The sequence below is a fragment of the Pholcus phalangioides genome, unplaced genomic scaffold (genome assembly GCF_987345545.1).
Source record: "Pholcus phalangioides strain wild (caught in Gottingen) unplaced genomic scaffold, Ppha-v1.0 ptg000004l_1, whole genome shotgun sequence".
Lineage (NCBI taxonomy): Eukaryota > Metazoa > Arthropoda > Arachnida > Araneae > Pholcidae > Pholcus > Pholcus phalangioides.
This window is the reverse complement of record NW_028301597.1, coordinates 27,145,069-27,167,563: the sequence shown is the minus strand read 5'-3', so window position 1 is coordinate 27,167,563 and position 22,495 is coordinate 27,145,069. Positions and strand designations below refer to the sequence as shown.

General features: G+C 36.6%; 1 long non-coding RNA gene across 1 annotated transcript in view; it reads left to right on the top strand.

Annotated features, from left to right (window-relative positions):
- Positions 1–1,765: 1,765 nt before the first annotated feature.
- Positions 1,766–22,495, top strand: part of LOC149087025 (uncharacterized) — a 109,445-nt gene continuing 88,715 nt past the window's right edge. Inside the window, exon 1 of the long non-coding RNA XR_016192567.1 lies at positions 1,766–1,862. This is a non-coding gene — a long non-coding RNA (uncharacterized LOC149087025). The remainder of the gene's footprint in view (positions 1,863–22,495) is intronic.

Genomic DNA, 22,495 nt, shown 5'->3' with positions numbered 1-22,495 from the left:
CTTTTTTTTTTGGAATTTGCAACATGTTTTTGCATTTTTTGATACTCAAAAATTTCATTAAAAACAAAGAGATGTCCGGTAATCTTTTTTTTTTCTTTTTAAAATTTAAAATTTTTTAATTAAATTTTTTTCTGCAGAAATACTCCTCTTCGTTCAATTTTTTTCAGCCAAGATGATGCAAGGTATATTTATATTCAGATACAATTCTTTTCCCAGAATTTTATTGATAAGTTTTACGTAATAAATTCCGGTTACCCCCCCCCCCCCGGGAAGCCATCTTAATAGCCCCTCCTAGAAGTTTAAATTTGAGTGCTGCCCTCTGCTGACAATTTCTCAAAGTTCATATTACCTTATTCTAACTCGAAATTTACACATTCCTTTAAGTCAGAGCTCAACTCCTTCAGGTAGAAAAAACGTGAGAATCTCGTACGGTAGAAGTAAAACTTCAGATTGTTAAATATAACTACTAACTTCTAAAGTATTTTGTCTGTGCCAGCTGAAAAATACGATATAAAAACTTTTGATTCCTAATATCGCTTCATTACAGATAAAACGGGTGTTTGATGTCCTTAAATCTTACGAACTTTCGAAAAGTTGCAAAATGATGCAAGTCAAAGCATGACTTTTATGCCACTGATCTAAACCAAATTGGGATCAAGAGGTGTGTCGCAAGTGTATATGCACCAGTGAATGCTCAGTTCGACCTTTATATAGGGGATGCAGTAGAACGATTTTCTAGCATTTAATGCTGTTCTTCCCCAAAATTTCGTCCTTTTTTTCGAATATCTCTGTGAAAGCTGCACTTAAAAAAAATGGAATTTTTTTTTTGGTTGACATCAGAAAAGGAAGGGAAAAAACTTTCTTATTGGAAGTTAGAGCACGGGATGGGGAATAAAAATTTAGATTTTTTTTTTTTTTTTTTTTGTTACACTCTGTATTTTCTTTCACGAAACTTTTAAAAGGTAATTTTTGAACGCCTGTTGAATATCTCTTTCAAATTGAAATCATACCTCTACGCCGGATGGTTGATGAGATAAAGGCCGTGCCAGCATTTACAGGACACCCTGTATATAACTATTGACACCCACCCACCCCCACTCCTATTTAACATGGAAACCCCCCCCCTCCGCACTCATGGCAGGAAAATAATTACTCACACAAAAATATACGAAAAGTGATATTCTGAAATTACGCGACAAGTTGAACCGACCTGGTGAATTATCATTGATGAGCATCGCATTAGCCGATTTTTTTTCAAAGGCTGGCCGAGTGACGTTGGAAATCGTGACCAGTCTTCAAGAAAAAAGTAGATGTCATACCAATCCTCTTCTGATCAACGAAACAATTATCGGTTGTAACTTGAAAGTAGCTACCAATTCAGCAATTAGCCCGTGATTATATTTGAATTTGAGAGAGAGAGAGAAATGAACACTTTTCATCAAAAATAACCTCCGAGTACACGAAACTCTGGGTTAGATGCATTTTTCAGAATAGGGCAGTAGGGTATTTCATAGTAGGGCTCTATTACTGATTACACTCCCGCTCCACCAAACCAAATTTATATTCTTCACCTTACACGGTCAAGTCTCTTTTAACATCCCTCACCACTCATCATCTTCTCGGTACTTAATCACACACCAGTTATTATACAGAACCAGTTCTGAGGAAAACAAAAACGTTTCACTTTTTTGTGTGGCGTTCTTTCCCCCTCACGCAGAATTTCACTGCTGTTTCTCGCTAAAGACTAAAAAACATTCTACAGTGAGAAAAAGCAACCACCACGTTGTCTCATGCAGGGTCTACACGGGATAAGTCTATGCTGTGGACTCAGCTACAGAGATGGCCAGCAGCGGGTTCAGCAAGTATGTACCATCATTTTTATTGTAATTTTTTTATGTTTTTCCATACATTTTTCTAAAGCATACGTCTATCTATGCAAAGGCTTTGAAACACACCGAGATTGCAGATTTCTGTGAGGCGATCATAGTATTTGTATGCGATTCTCGTCTGATGTCAATATTCGTGGAAACACAACTCAGCTTGTAGTACAATAGGAAGCGCTATCTGTGATAGAAAGAGATAAATATGCGAAGTTGTAAAACAAACTATAGTTTTGCTTTAGGCACCTTTCTCTTATCTTTCTTAGACACATCTCCAAGACATGAAAAAAATAAGTCAATGCATACAAATAGCACGTTTCTATTCCTATGTTTTCAAAACATGGGAAATCGAAATATCGCGTTGACGTTTCTTGTCAGAATATTTTACAGATGATGATGCATCTCATCAAGCCGATCATATGGATTTGTAAGCATATTCCAATTTTTCATGATTGTACATGTTTAAGCAAGGTTCATATGCAAGGAATGCAATTCTCATCTTGGTATTTTTTGCGATAGAAATTGGAATTCGTATTTTGGTCATAAGAAGCTGAAATATTTGTTGATGCATTTTCATGACTGTTTATTATTCATATTTTTGTGATATTGGGAAATCAAACTCTATAAACCATATAAATTCTAGAAATAACGAGATACTTTTTACCCTGGAAAGTTTCGTATTTCCTTTGAATATTTCACTAAGCCCCGTCATGTGCAAAAGTTTTGAATCCAACACATGATATGAAAAGACTCGTATTCATCTACGGTGTATAGACCAGTGATTCCCAACGTGGGCGTTAACGCCCCCTGGGGGGGCGGTGGAATGTTCCAGGTATAACATAGGATCCTATAGGTTGGATTGCGTTGGGGGCGTTGGGAAAAAAAATTTCTGAAGAAGGGGGCGATGGGACAAAAAGGGTTGGGAAACTATGGTATAGACAGGTGCGCACGGTGCATTTCAGCGTATGGGAATTGCGTTTTTCTTCCTGACTTCCCTACCACAAATGACCTGAAGTTGAAAGGGGCTGTATCTCCACATGAAATCACGCCACTGAAATCTAAAGAATCGTGCCAATTATTTTGTATTGTTCTTTAAGACGTATAATATCAGACGTATAGGTCGGCGAGATGTAAGTCGTCCCTCAACTGTGAAAGCGGCGAGACAGAGGTACGGGATCGTAGGAAGTGGCACAACTCTCAGTATAATGATTATATTGATTCACACAGGAAACAAATAATATTTCGATCACGATGCGGAAGTTTTTGTTTAAAAAACTGGGAGAAAAACATATATTATCATATAAAATAATTAATCGTTAATTTATAACGATTAATTATTTATTATAACGATTAATTATTTATTATAACGATTAATTATTTATTATAACGATTAATTATTTATTATAACGATTAATTATTTATTATAACGATTAATAATAACTATTAATTCATGCAAAAACTCTGTTTATTTGCTATTCTCGAAGTGAAAATATCCGTTCTTTAGCGGATATGACTCAAACTAAGATGCAGTTGATTTCATCCCTACAAATATAGTTGAACAATGTGATGTGAATACAGCCCCTATACTGCTCGCAGACGTCTGAATCCATTCATTCCAATTTCGATTGCAATCAGTTATACACCAGAACATACGGAGTGTTTCAGTAAGGACTTGCCAACTTTAAATTACAAAACTTTAAAACAGTGGTGGATGAAAGAAAAATGAAACAAGAGGTACGTTTTTTCATGGGTAGGACTGGAATTTCGAATTTCACCAGTTTACAAAATAAGTAATACGATTTTAACTGATAGATGGTGCCACAGTCGTTTTAATTCACAACATCTTTAGGCCATTTGAAGATCACTGTTGAATGCACACTTTTGAAGGCATGAGCCGTCAAACGCTGTTATAGCTTCAATAATACGTCTGTGCGACAAAGCAATCCATTGCTTGAAAATACGCTTTAAACTCACTCATCACTTTTGTTATATCCTTGCTCTGTACGATGACTCTTTTGAATCTACCACGATGTCGTTTATGTGAAGGAAAATATCATACAATGTATATAAAAATCTGTGGAACTATCTATTAGCCACAGTTGTAACTAATCAACCAGCGTGTTTGAAATAACGGGTCAGCCCATTCGGTTTTAACACGGCCAATATTCTCAATTGGGATCATAGGTTTTATTAATTAGGAAAAAAAAATTTGTTCATGAGGGCACTTGATTATTTTTCCCTTGTTTAAGGTGTAAGATTCCAAATTTAATTTAAAAACAAAATTTTCATGTATTTCGGCATTTAAAAATCCCATATCTCTTTCATAAATAACGAAATTGTTTGTCGAAACAATCACGTGTCGACATAGAATATTTTACTAGAAACTATCACGTTTAAAACTTTGGATTTCAACACTTGAAAATCACGACGTGAAAGAATTCCTATGCATTTCCAACTTAGAAATTTCTGTCTCCATTGATTCTTATTCGACTGCCTTTCAATAAAAATAAAATAAAATACGACTCCTACTTTTTCATGTTTCGCAAGAGAATGAAATAAGCATGTATTTATACATATAAATAACATGAAAAAAATTATATTGTCCCTAAAAAAGATTTTATATGTGATGCCATTGAATATTTTACTGGAAAACCTCATGTATAAAAAGTCTTATTTCAAGACTTGAAGTCATGGGACACTGAAACTTTTGATTTCCCAATTTCATGCCTTCTTATTCAAATGCATCCAATATAGGAATATGAGCATATTGGATATTGTTTTCAGCTTTTTTTATGGTGTTCAGACATGCTATTTCACCATAGCAATATTGAAATATCTAAACTTTTTCAGAGACTTACGAAATCTTCCATCGAGGCTGAAAAAAAAGTCTAAGGGAATTATGTTCGGTATCAGTCCGGAAATTTTAAAACGTATGGCAATGAATTCAAGGGAATAAAAAGAAAAATCCTTTTTAGATTTATATTAATAAACATTGAATAATATCCGTACGAGGTACGGGAAATTGCTTCCGGTACGTTGACTATAATCAAATTCAAACAACGATTTTTGTAGGAAAAAATCCTACTATTAGATGGAGAGCTTAAGAGAGAAAGACCAAAGGGTATTCAGAAAGGATATTCGGGTATATACATTTACACACGCTGCAAATTCATCTTATTCCATAGCCAAAAAGAAAAAATAAATCCAATTTCCTCATCAAATATTTTACAAGAAGCAGTCATACATTACAGGAATGGCCAACTTCTTTCTGTTCGCGGGCCAACATAATGGTCAGCTATAACGTCGCGGGCCACATCAGTGGTGCAACTTCGGTGTATGAGCCGCTCCATTATTAATTGAATTAATTAGTTAATTATTAAATTAATTTCGTCACTAGAAATAAGAAGTTTGTAAGCAGTTTGTTAATCAAGAAATCTGCTGGTGGAGCCGATAGTTCAGATAATGATCACAAATTCAATTTTTCCACGGTACTTTTACCTTGTCACGGGCCGCATAAAATCACTTCACGGGCCAGCTGTTGGCCACCCCTGATATATAGTTTCGATTTCAACAGTTCAATGTTATATGGCAGAATTAGGATTCATTTCCAAGTTTTAAATTTTTGTATCAATTCATTACTATTCGACAGTCTTTCGAAACATAAAAATACGACACTTACTTTTTCATATTTTGTAAGGAAATGTAATAGTACAAGTAACTTGAAAAAAAATTGTATTGTCCCTAAAGAAATCTTATAATGCCATATACAGTATTTATTTGAGTAGAAATCATCATGTGTAAAAACTTATTTCATCACTTGAAAATATAGGGACACCATAATTTTGAAATGCCTGAATTCATGGATCCTTACTTGAATGCATCTAGTATACTAAAATAACCATATTTTTAATATTGTTTTCAGCTCTGTATAGCGTTCAGACATGTTATTTCACCGTAGCAATATCGAAATGCCTAAACTTCTTCACAGACTTACGAAATATTCTATCGAAGGTATAGATGAATTGCTCAATATGAATATTTCAAAACTCATGGAGAGGAATTCAAGCGAATATATACACTCATTGCCATAAAAATTTGCGCACCAAGAAATAATTGTGGGATTGAAACGAAAGTTGGCCTGAAGGTACATGTCGGGCAGATATGCAAATGATTAGAAATGCAGCGTGATTGCGCATTCCGTAATGCCACTAGAGGGCGTTGAACTTCGTTCTCCTTGGAGTATAAAACAGGTAAGCAGAGCTTGCTGGAGTGTATTTTTTAATCGTTTGCAAAGGAAATGCTGAGGTAGACATGCCGTTACGCCGCCGTCGAAGACCATATGAGCAGTTTTCAGAGTTCGATAGGGGAAGAATGATCGGGAATGATGGAAGCTGGGTGGTCAGCTCGGCGAGTAGCTCGTCAACTAGGCCGTTCTGATTTTACTGTGAGGAGGTGTTGGGACCAGTGGACAGAAGAGACGTCATTTACACGGCGACCAGGTTCAGGACGCCCTCGACAGACCAGTCGTCGAGAAGACCGTCACATCATCCGAAACGCACGCGTAGAGCCAACTGCCTCATTGGCCGCTATCCAGACATAGGCAGCAGCTTCACTACGGGCCCCTGTGTCTTCTCGAACCATCGCAAGGCGCCTGGCTGAAGGACATCTGGTATCGCGGCGCCCATTACGTGTGCTGCCAATGACACCCACCCACCAACGCCTCCGTTTGGAGTGGTGTCGAGCACGACGGGATTGGACTGCAACGGAATGGAACCAGATCGTCTTCAGCGACGAATCGAGATTCAACTTGAGCAGTGATGACAATCGTGTTCGTGTGTGGAGGCCCCGTGGTGAACGCTTCAATCCTGCCTTCGCTTTACAGCGGCACACCGCTCCCACAGCTGGTGTCATGGTATGGAGTGCCATTGCTTACGATACACGGTCACCCCTAATATTGATCCATGGCACAATGACAGCCCAGCGGTACGTCCATAACATCCTTCAGCCACATGTGTTGCCACTCATGGCAGGGCTCCCAGGAGCCATTTTTCAACAAGACAATGCTAAGCCACACACAGCAAGGATGTCACAAGACTGCCTTGCCACATTACCACCCTTCCCTGGCCTGCTCTATCCCCAGATTTGTCACCAATCGAGCATATCTGGGATCATTTGGGACGGCAAGTTGGACAGCCTACGAGGTTGGTCGAACTAGAGGCGCATTTACAGCAACTGTGGAACGAGATGTCTCGGGACATCATACGGAACTTGTATGCCTCAATGCCCGCTCGTATCGCATCGTGCATTCGCGCTAGAGGGGGTCCAACAGAGTACTAAAACTTCTGTTCATCTGTACTTTTTTCTGCAATAAATGATCCTTTTTCTTGGATTTTCTAATCACTTACTTATATCAACGTAGTACTTACATGTGTAAAATTTCGTTTCATTTTGACGGCTTCTTCTGGGTGCGCAAATTTTTATGGCAATGAGTGTATATATTAAAAAAATTGTTTTCAGATTTATATTAATAAACAATAAATAATATTCGAGCGAAACACTGAAAATGGCTTCCGGTAAGCAGACTATCTTCCGATACAAACATCAGTATATTTTATAGGAAAACGTCCTGTTATTATGATGTTTAGCTGAGTGTGACATTTAGCGTTCACAAGTGCATAATCGCTCAATTTCCGTTCGAACAACCCATGTTTCTCTTAGAAGGGTGTCACTAAACCCGGATGCAACTAGACTCATCGATTTGGGAATTCTCATTGACGAACGGCTTACATTTTGTGAACATTGTTCGGCGGTGGTCGGAAAGTGAATAGAATGGTCGGTTTCATTTTCAGAAAGGTCTCTTCGCGTCCTTCTAAAGCCATTCTTACGCTTTCTGAGGCCTAGTTCGTCCTGGACTGGCGCGTATGCCGTAAGGTTTTGAAAATCATTCCTGCAGAGGGACATTCCTGTTGAGGGTGTGCACAAGAGAAGTGTTACGCGTGTCAGTTTTTGGCAAACGGGACTTTTTTGGCAAGAAAGACTTAATTTTTTGAATATGCTTACATTGGAAGAACGCAGGTGTCGGTGGGGGGGGGGGGGGATCGACGGTTCAAAATTTGCAATGAGATTGATAGGATGGACTATAAATTATTAATACATCGTCAATTGGCTGTTCGACAAGGGGGGGCGACATTATCGATTGGTGAGGGGCAATTCTAGGTTGTGGAGTCGCAGAGAATTTTTTTTCTAATAGGGTTTTTTGATTAATGGAATAGCTTACCCCCCCCCCCTCACCCTCGAGCGTTGTAATTTCTAACACAATTGATACGTTTGAAAATATAATCAAGTTGGGTTATAAATCGAGAAACTATTCATACTTAGATAAGGCAACCATAATTATTTTTATGGGCATTGTATAATATTTTATTATATATGTATATATATATTGTTTCTAGTTTTTATAATTGCATTTTTAATTGGGTCGCTGTATTTTAGAAATATAGGACATCCATATTTGTCATGGGCGTCTTTTTCTCAGCCACCTCGCTCGGCACTCTGCATGTTGTGGCCTTGTATTACTATTTGTATTAGACGGATAGCTCAAGAGAAAGACCAAAACACATTTCCGTACATATAAGGGGTTGATCAAATGAAAACGAAACATTTATAATTTGATTAATTTTTGAATGAGTTCGGCGGAATTTTTTGTAGAGGTAGGGCGGGATAAAAAAAAAAGACAACACTTACTGCGGAATGAACTTGCCCTAGGTAGTCGCCCGAAATCACGTGATATGTGCTGGCGGTCACCGACAACATCGTCCAACAGACAATCGGTTGTTTTTTTATCTGGGTCTGCGAAATAATTTCGAGTAAAGAAGAGCAACTAGACCCAGGAGTTTCATTTCCTGAAATATATCGGCAAACGAATGCATTGTGCTCTACCTCTACACAAAGTTTTGTGACACTCATTAAAAAATAAACGGAATTATAACAACTCGTCCCTTTTCATTTGTGACCCACCCTTATATATTTATATACACATAGAATTCATGTCATTCCATAACCACTGAAAAAATTAAATTTGGCATCAAGTATTTTACCAGAAACAATAATGTTTGAAATAATGATTTCAATACTTGAAAAAAAAATGGCATGGCACAATCAGGATTTATTCCAAAGTTATAAAATAATCCATTGATCCTTAATCAACTGCTTTCAATATTGAAAAATTATGACTTCTTCTCTTATGTATTTGTAAGAGGATGGAATAGTATACAAATGGAGCAACGGGAAAATTGCCCAACGAGGTGGCTGAAAAATTATGTCGATAAAAACATGGACGTGAGAGAAATTTCAACCTCCCAGCAGTGGATTTGACCCCAGTTCCCTGAGAATTTGATCTGCTAACCTGGTGTCTTACCCAATCCCGCTACTGCAGCACGAATAAAGCGACTAATACAATACAAATTTAGTGCAGTAAACATTGCTTCTTGGAATCGCAAATAATGCAATTCGCTCAGTCTTTGAAACCCTCATAGCAGTACAAATTAGTTTGCAGTGTTTCAAATTAATTAGATGTCCAGAAAAGGATCTGCGACTTTATTGTGTTTTGAGTTAAAAAGAACCAGAGCTGACTTGTTTTTCACGCAAAACAGGAAATATGATCATCTGCATTTTTTGGGATATAGTTATTAATTGGTTATTGTTATCAAAAACTCTCCGGGTCCTCATTTAATGAATTCAAGTGGCGTGCATTTTAATTATAAACACTTTTGCATTAACCTCTTAACGTAAACCTATATGACATTATAAAAAATAATATTTTTCCCAAAAGAAGATCTTGCATTACCATTCAACGTTTGAATAGAAACCACCGTTTAAGCATTCATCATGACACTGAAATTCACGTTATTCAGGAATCCATGGAATTCTTATTCGAATGAATATAATATAAGAATATTACCATATTGGACGTTGTTTTCCAGCTCTTTATATGTTCAGACATATTATTTCACCATAGCAATGTAGAAGTACCTAAACTTCTTCAGAGAGACGAAATATTCCATCGAAGCTGAAAACTGAAAGAAACGTCTGCGAGTGAATTGCGTTCAGCAACAATCCGAGAAAAAATTTTAAAACTCATGGCAAGGAATTCAAGAGAATAAAAAGAAAAAATCCTTTTTAGATTGATATTAATAAACATTGAATAATATTCGAACGAGGCACTGAAAATAGCTTCCGGTAGGTTGACTACCATCAAATTCAAACAACGATCGGATTCTTCCAGGAAAACTTCCAACTATTAGATAAATAGCTTAAGAGAAAGACCAAAGGGTATATGTATTTATATATATATATTTTCCTATGTACATTTTTATACACGTATAAAATTCATCTTATTCCATAGCCATAAAAAAATCAAATTTTCGAGAAAAAAAAAACTTCCCAAATTTAACAGCAAAATAGAATTTCTCCTGAGAAAATTCCAGAAGCGGGTTTTTTTTCCTTTAGAGGAAAAAAAAACTGAACGAAATCAGCATTCGGATGATTGAATGAACAACATTCGGGACCTTTCGAATCGCTCAACCTTAACCTTATATATACACACACATCCCACCATCACCACTACCGCCAATCGTTGCTATTCGACGAATATTCCTAGAACCTAAGCTCTCTCCTTCCCAGTGCGTTCGTCATTTGTTATTCAGAATTGGTTGCGGAGAGACAGCAAACGATGTAGAACATTGGCCAAAGGTACAAAATAAGAAGAAGATCGAGGATATATAATATAAAGGGGAGGGGAGGGAGCGGAGAAGAACCTAAGAAAAATAATATGAAAGCATATATATAAAATGGGAATAGAAGAAGAGAAGACATGGGGGAAAAATAATAATAACTTATAAAAATGACATCCTGGGAGGGATAAGGAAATAAGAAAATGGTAATGGAATCTGACATCAACTATCCTTCAGCAAACGAAGGGAGTGTCGGCAACCAAGAAACACGACAAAAAATATGTATGAGAGAAAAAAAATCGATCTCTGATGGTCGGAAGGAATCTCCGATAATGTTTCCTTCGCTTTCGAGTCCCGTTTTTTTCTATCATATCGCTATCTAAAAAGGCGGTCATATGAGAAAATTTCCTCTTTTCTACTTATGATATCACGTAAACAACTTTTTTTTCTCTCGCCCACCTTCGTATCAAAAAATGAAGACTATTTTCTGTATATCATTATTATTAAAGTAGGAGACACAATTAGGAAATTCACTAAAAGAAACCAAAAGAATGTTTTGATAGTAATGGAAATAAAATACATGCATTGGTGATGCTGTTTTCAGTTGTTGAGTGAAATTACGAGGACGTCCAAGAAACAGTTCTTGATATTTTAATAATTTTGTGAATTCAAATTAGGACAGAAATATGACATTTTCATTTTCCCTATTTTACAGTAATGTTAACTTCACTGCGTTACTTTATGCTGATCATGTTTCTACGTCAGTAGATAAACGAATAAAAAATATACCCCCCCCCCACCCTATTACAACAACCTCATCAGTAGAAAATTGCCACGAGTTACAGAACTTCAAGAAAGGGAAATTCGTGAATTTTGGCTACATTGCATGGCACGCGTTTCTAATATGTATTTATAGCAAATGAAATTGAACGTCTTCAATGTGCCGTGACAAATGTTTCAAACTGTGAAATATGTGGCTATATAAAACAAGAAAACGAAATGATTTGGGCTCAACCGAAGCTTATCTGCCCGACCAGAGTGCAATGTTTGTGCTCTAGCAGTAAGGAGCAAAATATCATCCAGAAATATAAAATCTGGCTTACAACTCCGGTTCTCACAGCGAACAATTCAAATTCTACAAGTAACAAATCCATAAAAATGACACAAAACCCACCATTTACTTTGAAGCATAGGATCATTATTTTTGTTATCGTTACTCTCGCTTCTGGAATAAGAACACCTTTTAGTATGCACCAATACATTGAAAATTCATTAGAAGAATGTTTACGAGTTATGGTGTAAAAGTAGTAGTAGCCGCTGTGCGGTCGTGTGGGCATCGTGCTGGACTTCCACCCTGAGGCACAGTGGCCCATAGCACACTGGCGGTCGGCTGAAGTTAGTTGTCTGCGGTTTTGCAGCTTCGAGGTGTGAACCGCGAGCCACTCCCCCATTTGAAAAAGTCTCTCCGAAGAGAGCAGGCACAACTGCAACATGATACTGACAAAACATGAAAATTCAAGTCCTTCCATCTTTACTTCAGAGAATGGAAAACGGATGGCAGCACGAACACGAAACAAGTGCAACTCGAGAACTTAAATACGTTAGAGCCACACATACACTCAGAACACGCATTCCGGCATTTGCCGATTCGACAGAAATTCCGTAGAGGAATGTGTGTAGGGGAGCATGTACGGTTTAGTAACAGTGCATCGAGATGCTTAGACTAAACGCTTTTTGTTGCATCGCCTTAGTCTACCCCGGTAATTATCACGTCACCTATTCTTATGCCGGGTTTTCCTAAAAGTAGGTTTTCTACGCCGCGTGTGAAGTGAAAACGCTGATTGGTTAAAAAAAAACCAATCTTTAACCAATCTTCTCGGTCACGCTGCACATGGAGCGGAAATTCCACTTCTAGAGGGTAAAACCTGGCTTCACCTTTCTATTCCTACATCCACATTCTTGGAAAATGCTTCATAAATAAAGCAGGCCAACAACAGACATTCGTGGAGTCCAAGATTCCTGATTTTTACCGCCAAGGAGTTGCACAGCCAAAAACCTGGGGTCGCCAAAAAAGTGCTACTACTACTACTATTTAACCGTACATGCACCTCGTTCATATTCCTCTACGGGATTTTTAAGGAATCGGCACATGATGGAATATGTATTCTGAGTGTATATATGTGATCCTAACGAATTTATGTTGTCAAGTTGTGCTGGTTTCGTGTTCTGTCTTTCATTTTCTGAAGTAAAGATTGAAATGCCAAAAACTGCTGGATGCCGATTATGATTCCTCCGAGGAATAACGGCATGGTATGTTTGCTGTATAACTTTTCGTTTCTGATGATCTATTAACCTTCTTAATTTTCAAGCATCACGTATATATAGAAATTTACAATATGCTTTTAAAAGGACATACTAAGCAAAGCTAGTTTTACAGTTATACAGGGATGATTCCACTATTCCCATTGTCGCATTTTACTGGTGAACCGTTGATCCCAAAGCCATACTTCCAATCAGAAAAAGTAGCCAAATAACGTGTACACTTGAGATGCATGATTCGTGTTGCAAAGGGATGAAAAATTATCAAAATGTAAAAATTATTTTTTTATACGCTTACCTTCCTCAAAAGTCCAGTCAGAAAGTTGTGTCCCTGTCTCTCCTGGGGCCAACAAAAGATATTCCGCGTTTCTAAGTGCAATATTCGCTGAGATATTTGAATTCGAAAATTTTTGAATACAAATATCAAAAAGAATCAAGTAGCAAATCAATCTTTACATTGGTAAAAATCAGCATAAACGGAGAAAAGGTGGTGTACGTTAGTTTATGATACTCTTTCAAAACTTTTCTCCAATCTTTTAATTGAAATATCTCAACGTATACTGCACTTGGAAACGTGCATTTTTTTTCTTGTCTCAGGAGAGACAGGGCAACGACTTTCTGATTGAATTTTTGAGGACAAGATGGCTATATAAACAGTTGTTTTATATTTTAATAACTTTTCCACTTCTTGCAATATAAATGACGTTCTGAGGTTCCACACGTTACTTTTTCTAGTTAGAAGTATACCTCTAGTATCACCGGTTTGTCAGTAAAATGCGGCGAGGGGAATTGTGGAATCACCCTGTATATATATCCCTGGATCACGTGTAAACCCCAATTCTCGATGATTGTTTTGCCAAACTGAGGAGGTTCGGCAACTGACTAAGTTCAAATGACGATTTTTCTCTAAAATTGTCGAAAATGATATTATAAATTCATTTGGAAAAATATTTCACACACAATCCAAAACTATTTCATTCGTGTAAATGCAATAAGTAACAACAACGTTATGGCTGATTTAAATCATCCGCAACAATGGTTTCGAAGGAAACAAACAATTTGCAAACTCCGTTCTTGAAGATTCATTTTTTTTCTTTACTTTATTCCACGGGAAACCAAATTTCTCACCAACTGTGAAAGATACTCCCATAAGATTTTTCAACAGTATTCCAAATAACATTAGCTGTGCAATGAACTCGGATCTTGGTCATATGTTCAGAAATTAGTATTTTACAGCTGTTGGAATAAAAAAAACCTTGGATTTTTTGTGCGAAAATCAACGTATTGTTTCACAAAACACTGCCATATCTCAGAAAATACTTTGTGTATCTTAAAGCTTTTAGATCATTGCACAGATAACAGTCATAGAAATATATAGTATCAAAACTATTCAAAAAAATGTGGTTTTCCATGTACAATGTCTGGCGTAAGTACTGAAATCGAGCCAATTTCGAAGACATAATTTAAAATATCTCAAAAATTTTCAGAGATATTTCAGAAATTTTACTGTATTTCTTTATTTCATACAGTATTTGGATTCAAACCCACACTTGTTTTGTGAATATCACAGTATTTAAAAAAAAAAAAAAAAAAAGGTTCCTCGTACGTAATCAGTTGCCTTTTAATAGAGACTGTGGCGAGTTTTATTCAAAATAATTTCAGAAAATGGGTTCGAAAACAACATCCACATCGAGCCCCATTCACATATAATAGCAATAATGATGATGATGACAAAAGAAGAAAGGTACTGTTTTGCGGTAGTTGAAAGAAGAGAACATCAGAGAGTAGGGGGAAGAGAGTAAAACGTAATGGTACGAGAACGCTCTATTTTGAGATGCGCATTTGTGTGCGTTCGGTTTTACTGCTGTTTTGAATGTTTTATCTCAAGCATTTTCTTTTTACATTAGTTCTTTTTTAGACTCTAAAAAGAAAGAAGTACGAGGCGGAAAACTTCTCCGGTGTTTTTATTTAGTTTTGTTTTTTCTTTGCTTGTTTCAAGATGCGTACTTTGCGAAATGGTACTTCGGTATACACACACACACACACTTGTCTATGCTAAAGTGCTCTTGTTTGTTTCTTTTTCTATTTTTTTTTATGCAGATTTGGTGGGAATCACGTAAGATCTTCAAGCGGAGCAAAAAAGACGACAAGAACACACAAGCGACTTCTCCTCTCGATATTTAGTTTTGTTTTGTTTTCTCCTCTCGTGAGTCTGTTCTTGGATTTCTTCTCTCTTTATACGGAAGGGGAAAAATATCTGTGGACTAAATATTTTCACCTTTAGCGTGCCGCTATATTCCCACGTGGATAATAAGTAACCCACCCGCGAGATCGTGGTTCTATTTTATATATGCGTATAAATATATGATGCTATAAAATTGGGGCTGAAATAATACTTTATTTTTATTTGTTCTAATGTATTTGAAATGATTCTTTTCTTAATGTATTCGTCAAATGATTCACTATGCGTTTTTGTTTTAATACAGGGAAACCTCACTCAACGATACACGATATAACGATAAATATATCGACAATAATGCTCGATATAATGATATACCCCTATACAAGGATATATATTTTATAAATCTTGTTTGGGATTGCCTATAGCAATGATGGGCAAGCCTTTCGGGCAAGATATTCGGACATTGATTCATAACTAGGAATTCTTTAGCTCACGGATGATGTGATGGAACATGCAGCATACTTTTTTAAGATTGCCACGGTTGCATTACAAGTGAGAGACAACGGTTTATAATGTAATCTTTTACAGTACAAAGAACCTATAAAACTGATTTCAAACAATCAGGATTTCTGTCATCATTATGAAGCACTCACGGGCATTTGATGCTTCTGCCTGAGTCTACGACAATTAAGAATGTAGATCCAATCATTTATTCTTGTAGTTGATGATTCTGTAAGAATTATATCAGGACATCGGCCCACACCCCTCAGAGTTTTCATATGGGTGTGATTTCCATCTTGGGCTGGCAAAAACGGTGCTCGTGACGAGAAAAGGGTGGAAAACTTCCACTGTGGTTGAAAAACTCATAGATCAAGTTCAGCGATGTTGAATATGTGTGGTCGAGATTTTGCCTAAAAATCAATACATTTCCTGTGCCCAATGGCATTTGGTTATGGAAAATATGCCGCTTTTATCTGAAGCAATCTGCTCCGGGCATAAAATACTTTCGTTCTGCTCGTAGAGAACCGAGCCCGATCCTTTTCTTCAAAGATCTTCTGTCGCTTCAGAGTTCCTTTCGCTCGAAAAACGAATAAATGGATTCTGCCGATTCTCTATCGCAGCGCGTATTAATCGCTTTGTGGCTCCGAACCTGACGTTTTGGGCAGAGAGACATCGCGGACCGTCGGAATAATTGTGGTCGGCCTCGAAGCCATTGTCTCGAACAAGACACCCGTTGATGAAATAAATGACTTTGCAAACGGTTCCTTTCACCAGACCAAAGATTAATTCAGCGAATGGGATCCATGCCGTGTTAGGAATTCATTTTCGTTGCGAGGGCTTCTTCTTGTTCTTTCCATTCCAGCAGCGAGGTCCTGGCTCTTATCCCACAACTTTACCGCGGCCTTTCAGATTTGTCTGGCATCGTCAAACAACTTCCCATCGGTATGAGAGAACGCTCTTTCTCTATCTCTCATACAAACACACGTGTGTGTGTGTGATCACGAATATTCAATAGCAGCAACACAAAGTCCGAATACTTCTCGTCTTCCATGGCAGCGTATTCTTTTCACGGGATTCACTTCGATCCAAATAACTTGAATAGTATGCGTGTGTGTATAACTACGCTCTCGGGAAACCGAACTCGCGTTCAAGTGTATATTTGTACTAAATGATGTCTAGGTAATAGTGCTACAATTATATAATTTCGTATGATTCGATGATTAAAATGTCTTAGTTACCGTCAACTGGGGGGACTTTTAAAAGCCTCGTTAATAAAATCAAATTCAAAGCTTTAATTTTACCAGTTGGTGGAGAGTCGAAAATAAAATGTTTATGTTTGGTTCAGGTTTCGTAGATGTGATTTATGCAGTTTTTACTTTAACCCCTTTACGATCAGTGACGTAATATTGCGTTAAAACGCCAGTGGAATCAATTCAATCTAGCTGATTGTTTTTTCATGTATATATATATATATATATACATGAAGAATATACATTATATATATATATATATAATGTGTAGAGAGAAAGAAAGAGAGAGAGAGAGAGAGACAGAGTACCTTTCTCAGAACTAATCCTTCTATTATGTACTGTACATAGAAGGGAGAAAGAGAACAAGTAAAAAACTACAAAAGAAGTTTGTAGCTGAAGGCGAAAAAAAGCAAGATTACTTACTATTAGTACTCTCTTATTCAATTATCTCTGTACTGTTCCTCCCCCACCCTGATTTCATTTTTGCTTTCTTTCCCTTCTTCCTTTTGTAACGTGGAACAAGGCTACCACATTTATCGCCTATACGTTTAATTCATATCATTCGAATTTATCGCCAACTGCTTTTGCGCGATGTATATAACAACGATGTGAGCAGATTTGAGGCAATGTAACCAACAAGAGCTGCCAAGAGAACTGCAATGACAACAAAAGTAACGCAAAACAACGCAATGAAATTGCATTTTTTTAAAAATCTGACTATATTATTAGTCTTCTTTGAAGCGGGACATTACGAAAAATTACGATAAAATAGAAAATTACTCGTTAAAATCGAAATCAAGTAAATTTATTTGTTATTATAAGCATGTAAGCTTACTAGAAAAAAATGAGATTCAAATTCCTATTTCGAAGAGAACGAAGGAGAATTACGAAGAAAAATCTAACATATCGGTAGTTTCTTTGCAATATAAGTGAATATACGCAGAAAACAACTTGACATATTCCAAATCTCCAAGCACGTACTATCTTTAGTAAATACGTTAAATCTTATATTGAACGAGTTAGGAAACCAATCCGGAATAGGAAGGTAAACATGAGCTAAAGCAGTAAAATTCACAGGTGGAATGGTTCAAACGAAAATTTCATGAGTTCGCCCTGGAACAAATAATAAAGTCAAGCTATTTTCTGTGAGTATTGATTCTTTTTAAGAGTGAATCGCGTGTTTAAAATAAACATCAGTCTTTTTTCAAGCTGTTGAATAGTTTCAATTCATATTTACGTTATAAAATTTCATTCATTTACAACTTTAAGTAACTTGAGTTCGTTCTGTTAAACAAAATGGAAAGATTGTTCACCCCGCCCTGAACTGAACATCAAAATATATAGTCGGACATGGCAAACAGACAGCGTGATTATATCACATGAATTGAATAAATTTCCTCAATTGTGATCGCGATGTTGGTTCTTTGTATAACTAAGATATTATCAGATGTCATCATAGAAATGGCATAACTCGTTGGGCCTTGAAAATTGTGGATGATCTCTATTTGACGAATCGGTGATAAATATGGTAACCTTGTCTTAAGGTGTATGGGCACCGTATTTGCAAACTGGATTTTTTGGGATGTAGGTATTATTCGGTTATTGCTATAAGAAACCTAGAGTCCCGATGTGATCACATTAAGCAGCGTGAATTGTATTTTCATTTAGAATTTATAAATACTGTCGTTTTGTTTCACTCCACAAGTGAAACAAAAAAAGTATTTCGTGGCTATCGTGTAAATTATAATTCAATTTCAAAGTTTTCGGGTTTATTGGCAGACGCGAAGTTTAGTTTTTGTCTTTCGCTGTTTCATTCGCACGAGTGGTGAACATTTTCAAGAGTTACGTAACGGTGGGCAAAAGGCTACTACTTACGAGGCAGTGCAACTCAAACAGGGAGAAGTTGTAAGCAGTAGCCTTTTGCCCGCCGTTACGTGATTCTTGAAAATGTTCGCCACTCATGGGAACGAAACGTCGAAAATACAAAACTATACTTCACGTCAGCCAAAAAACCCCAAAACTTTGAATTCTAACTCACAAGTGATACATTTCCGTTGATTTCCCTTAATTCTTAAAATTTCAGGACAAAATCCGCTATTTCATCGGTTATTACTTATTCAATTAAAAACAAACTGAATGCAACCGATCAATAAGACAAGAGAAAAAAAAAATTATTCACTTTCAGTTGACGTTCTAATAAGAACAAAAAAATTCCTTTTTTAAAATGCCCGATAGTTTAATGAGAACATTTGTAAGCGCATTGGATTTAATGCATTAAAACGCACACAAACAAAAAGGAATTCGAAGAATTTCGAAAAAAAAATTAAATAATATATAATCTAAAAGCAATCCTTCTTTTGTTTAGCCCTTCTAATGTTTTAATGTTTGTTTCTTACACATATATTTCTTGAACTTAAGCCGATCGAAATGCAAGCTGTTGCCTCAGTCTAAAATACATACAATGATGGAGTGATATTACAAAGAAAGCGAAATAAAATACGACAGAAAAAAAAAATAAGAGCTTAAATCCAGAAAAAACATATATATTTGGCGAAATCTATAACATAAAAACTAATATATATTTCTTACGAAATCACTGTTCTTTCGTATTTTTCGAAGTAAAACCAAAAAAATGGAGGAATTTTATTTTTGTTTTATAGTGTCAAGGCAAACGAATTTTATGATGAAACGTTCCACTGAACGAATCGATTACGACTAAAACCCTCTTGAACATAAAAGAAAAGGGGCAAAAGATATTCTTTGAGGTGTTTCGGATTTTTGTTATTGTTTTTTATAAACAGTCTGTTTATCTAACTTTTAGTTTATACATTTATTTTCTTTTTGCTTAATCTACCGTATTACGGTACAATAAATAATATATTTACGAAGGATCCCCCCCGGAACGCAGTTTAGGGTTAGTACAATGGTCACACTCGAAACGCAATGGTAGTCGTTATACTATATTATCGGTTTATCATTTTTATTTTTGGTCGCATTTTTTGTTGTTTTTTTTCCCTTATTTATCATTAAGAACATTGTGGTACTGACATTGAATTGAGGTATTTCATTTGGTCATATTCAATACCTGTTGAATAAGTTAGATTTTTGATAAGAAAAGTCAAAAATATTACATAATTTCCTGGACATTCGAGCAGTGTACAATCCGCAGATGTGAACTCCGCTACTTTTAGAATAAGTATCATCGTATAGTCCGCGGCATATGAATCGGCACGTCAACATCTAATTCATAAAAAATGAAATCTCTTAGGGATTGTGTTGTGAAAGAGCGATTGTGTGTTGTGGATTGCCCTTCGATTAGGATAAGGTAGCGGTGGCAATGATCATATATGGGATAAGTCCGGTGGCAGAGACCCTGGCGTTCATTCATTGATATCTTCTAGCCCGCCCGGGAATCGTTTTTACGTCGTTGTAGACTGTGTAATGACCGCCACTCCAACAACTCTTGTAATAATTAATCAAATAAATATTTTTGTAGTTATTATTGTGATTCTTATTGTTCAAGCGTGACGTCGAAATCTGCATGTGTTTTTCGTGACTTCCACCCTCTTAACGTGGTTTGCGACACCATGTTCCATTCACAATTTCCCTTTCTCTTGATGCCTACTAACAACAACCCTCTGAGTTTTTCGGTTCATTAACAGAACACCCTGCATACAAGGTGCATAGCAAAGAGGGAGTATGACATTACATTTTGATGGCGAAACATTGATCCTGGGGGAGGGGAGTATACTTTTCTAATTAGAAAAAAGTTTCCCAATAAGGTGTAGTACTCGGATATGTTCACCTTTCAAAGGGGTGTATAGTAATTAAAATAGGAAAAAACTTTTTATACAGTCCCTGTGTGTCCCAAAACACAATTAAAAAGTTATTGACCTGTCTCTCCTGAAGTTAACAAAAACAATTTCCACGTTTCTAAGTGCAACATTCATGGAGATATTCGAATTCGAAAAACGGGAGAAATTTGGGGAAAAAACAGCGTTAAATGTGGGGTAAATCGTTTCTTTGCATTTAGAGTTGTTTTTTCTACAAATTTCCTCCGTTTTTCGAATTCGAATATCTCCGTGAATGTTGCACTTAGAAACATGGAATATTTTTTGTTGACTTCAAGAGAAACAGGTCAACAACTTTTTAATTGGGTTTTGGGGCCCACAAGGACGCTGTATAGAAAGTTCTTCGTTTTTATTTTAATAACTGTACAACCCCTTGGAAGATGAAGGACATATCTGTTGTACTACACCATATTTGGAAACTTTTTCTAATTTGAAGTACAGGTATACCCACCTAGGATCAACGGTTCGCCAGTGTCATACTCCTGTTTGCTATGCACCCTGTATATTGTTTTACAACCATTTTCACTGCAGCTGCTTACATTATAGTGGAATTAAAAATACAATTTTTTCCATGTAAAAATATGAAATTATCTTATAAAAAAAAATTCTGTTTCGGTACAACGAACTCCCAATTTTACGGCCGTTAACCGTGGAATGAGGAGACTTAAGGACCCCCCCCCCCACCTATATGAAGACCTACGGCCTTATTAAATGGTCATTATAATAGCAGAATGAAAGTTTTTTTCCCGAACAAATATAAAATTCTTTTAAGAAAAGATTTTTAAATTCCGATATAACGACCTCCCAGTATTCAGTCCGTTTTCGGTGAAATGAAAATGTTTAAGACCTCTTCCCCCTACGTCTAAAGCGTGTCCGGAAAATTCACCGCCAGCAATTCACCGACAACAATTCACCGCCGGAAAATCCACCGACCAACAATTCACCGCTAGGAAAATTCACCGACTAACAATTCACCGCCATGCAATTCACCGCTAGGAAAGATGTGAATGATGTCCGCAGATGTGAACTCCGCTACTTTTAGAATAAGTATCATCGTATAGTCCGCGGCATATGAATCGGCACGTCAACATCTAATTCATAAAAAATGAAATCTCTTAGGGATTGTGTTGTGAAAGAGCGATTGTGTGTTGTGGATTGCCCTTCGATTAGGATAAGGTAGCGGTGGCAATGATCATATATGGGAAAGACAATAAAAATATTACATCAAACTCAATACTTACCCTAAAAAACAGGTACCGAATAGGAAATGCCTTTATCAATCAATAAAGTCGTTAATCAATCAATTATTTCAATAATTAAAACAATTATTTTTAACAATCAAATCAGTTATTTCAATAATTGATAATGATTGTTTAATGACAATATCAATGAATTATTGAAATCCTATAAATATAAAAATTAGAAGTTGAACATTTTTTATTAACTCGGGTCTGGAGTTTTTAGTCATAATAATTATGAAATTTGCAGAATATATATGCATTTTCTCATTACACTTAACCAATGGATTTGATCGGAATAGCAAAGGCGTCAGTTAAGAGTTTTAATTGTCTGGAGAGAGTCAACTAGAGTCCTACTTATTCTAGCGGCCGGAACGGAGGGAGGAGAACCGCATTCCTGAACAGTATCAAAGTCTCGTCAATTCTGAGGTATACAATTCACGGCCTGATAGATAGCGTCAGATGCAGCAATAGCGTCCTCACGTCGATGCCGTCTATCTGGAATATGTCGAAGTCTAGCCGGTGGTCGGCATTTCACTGCA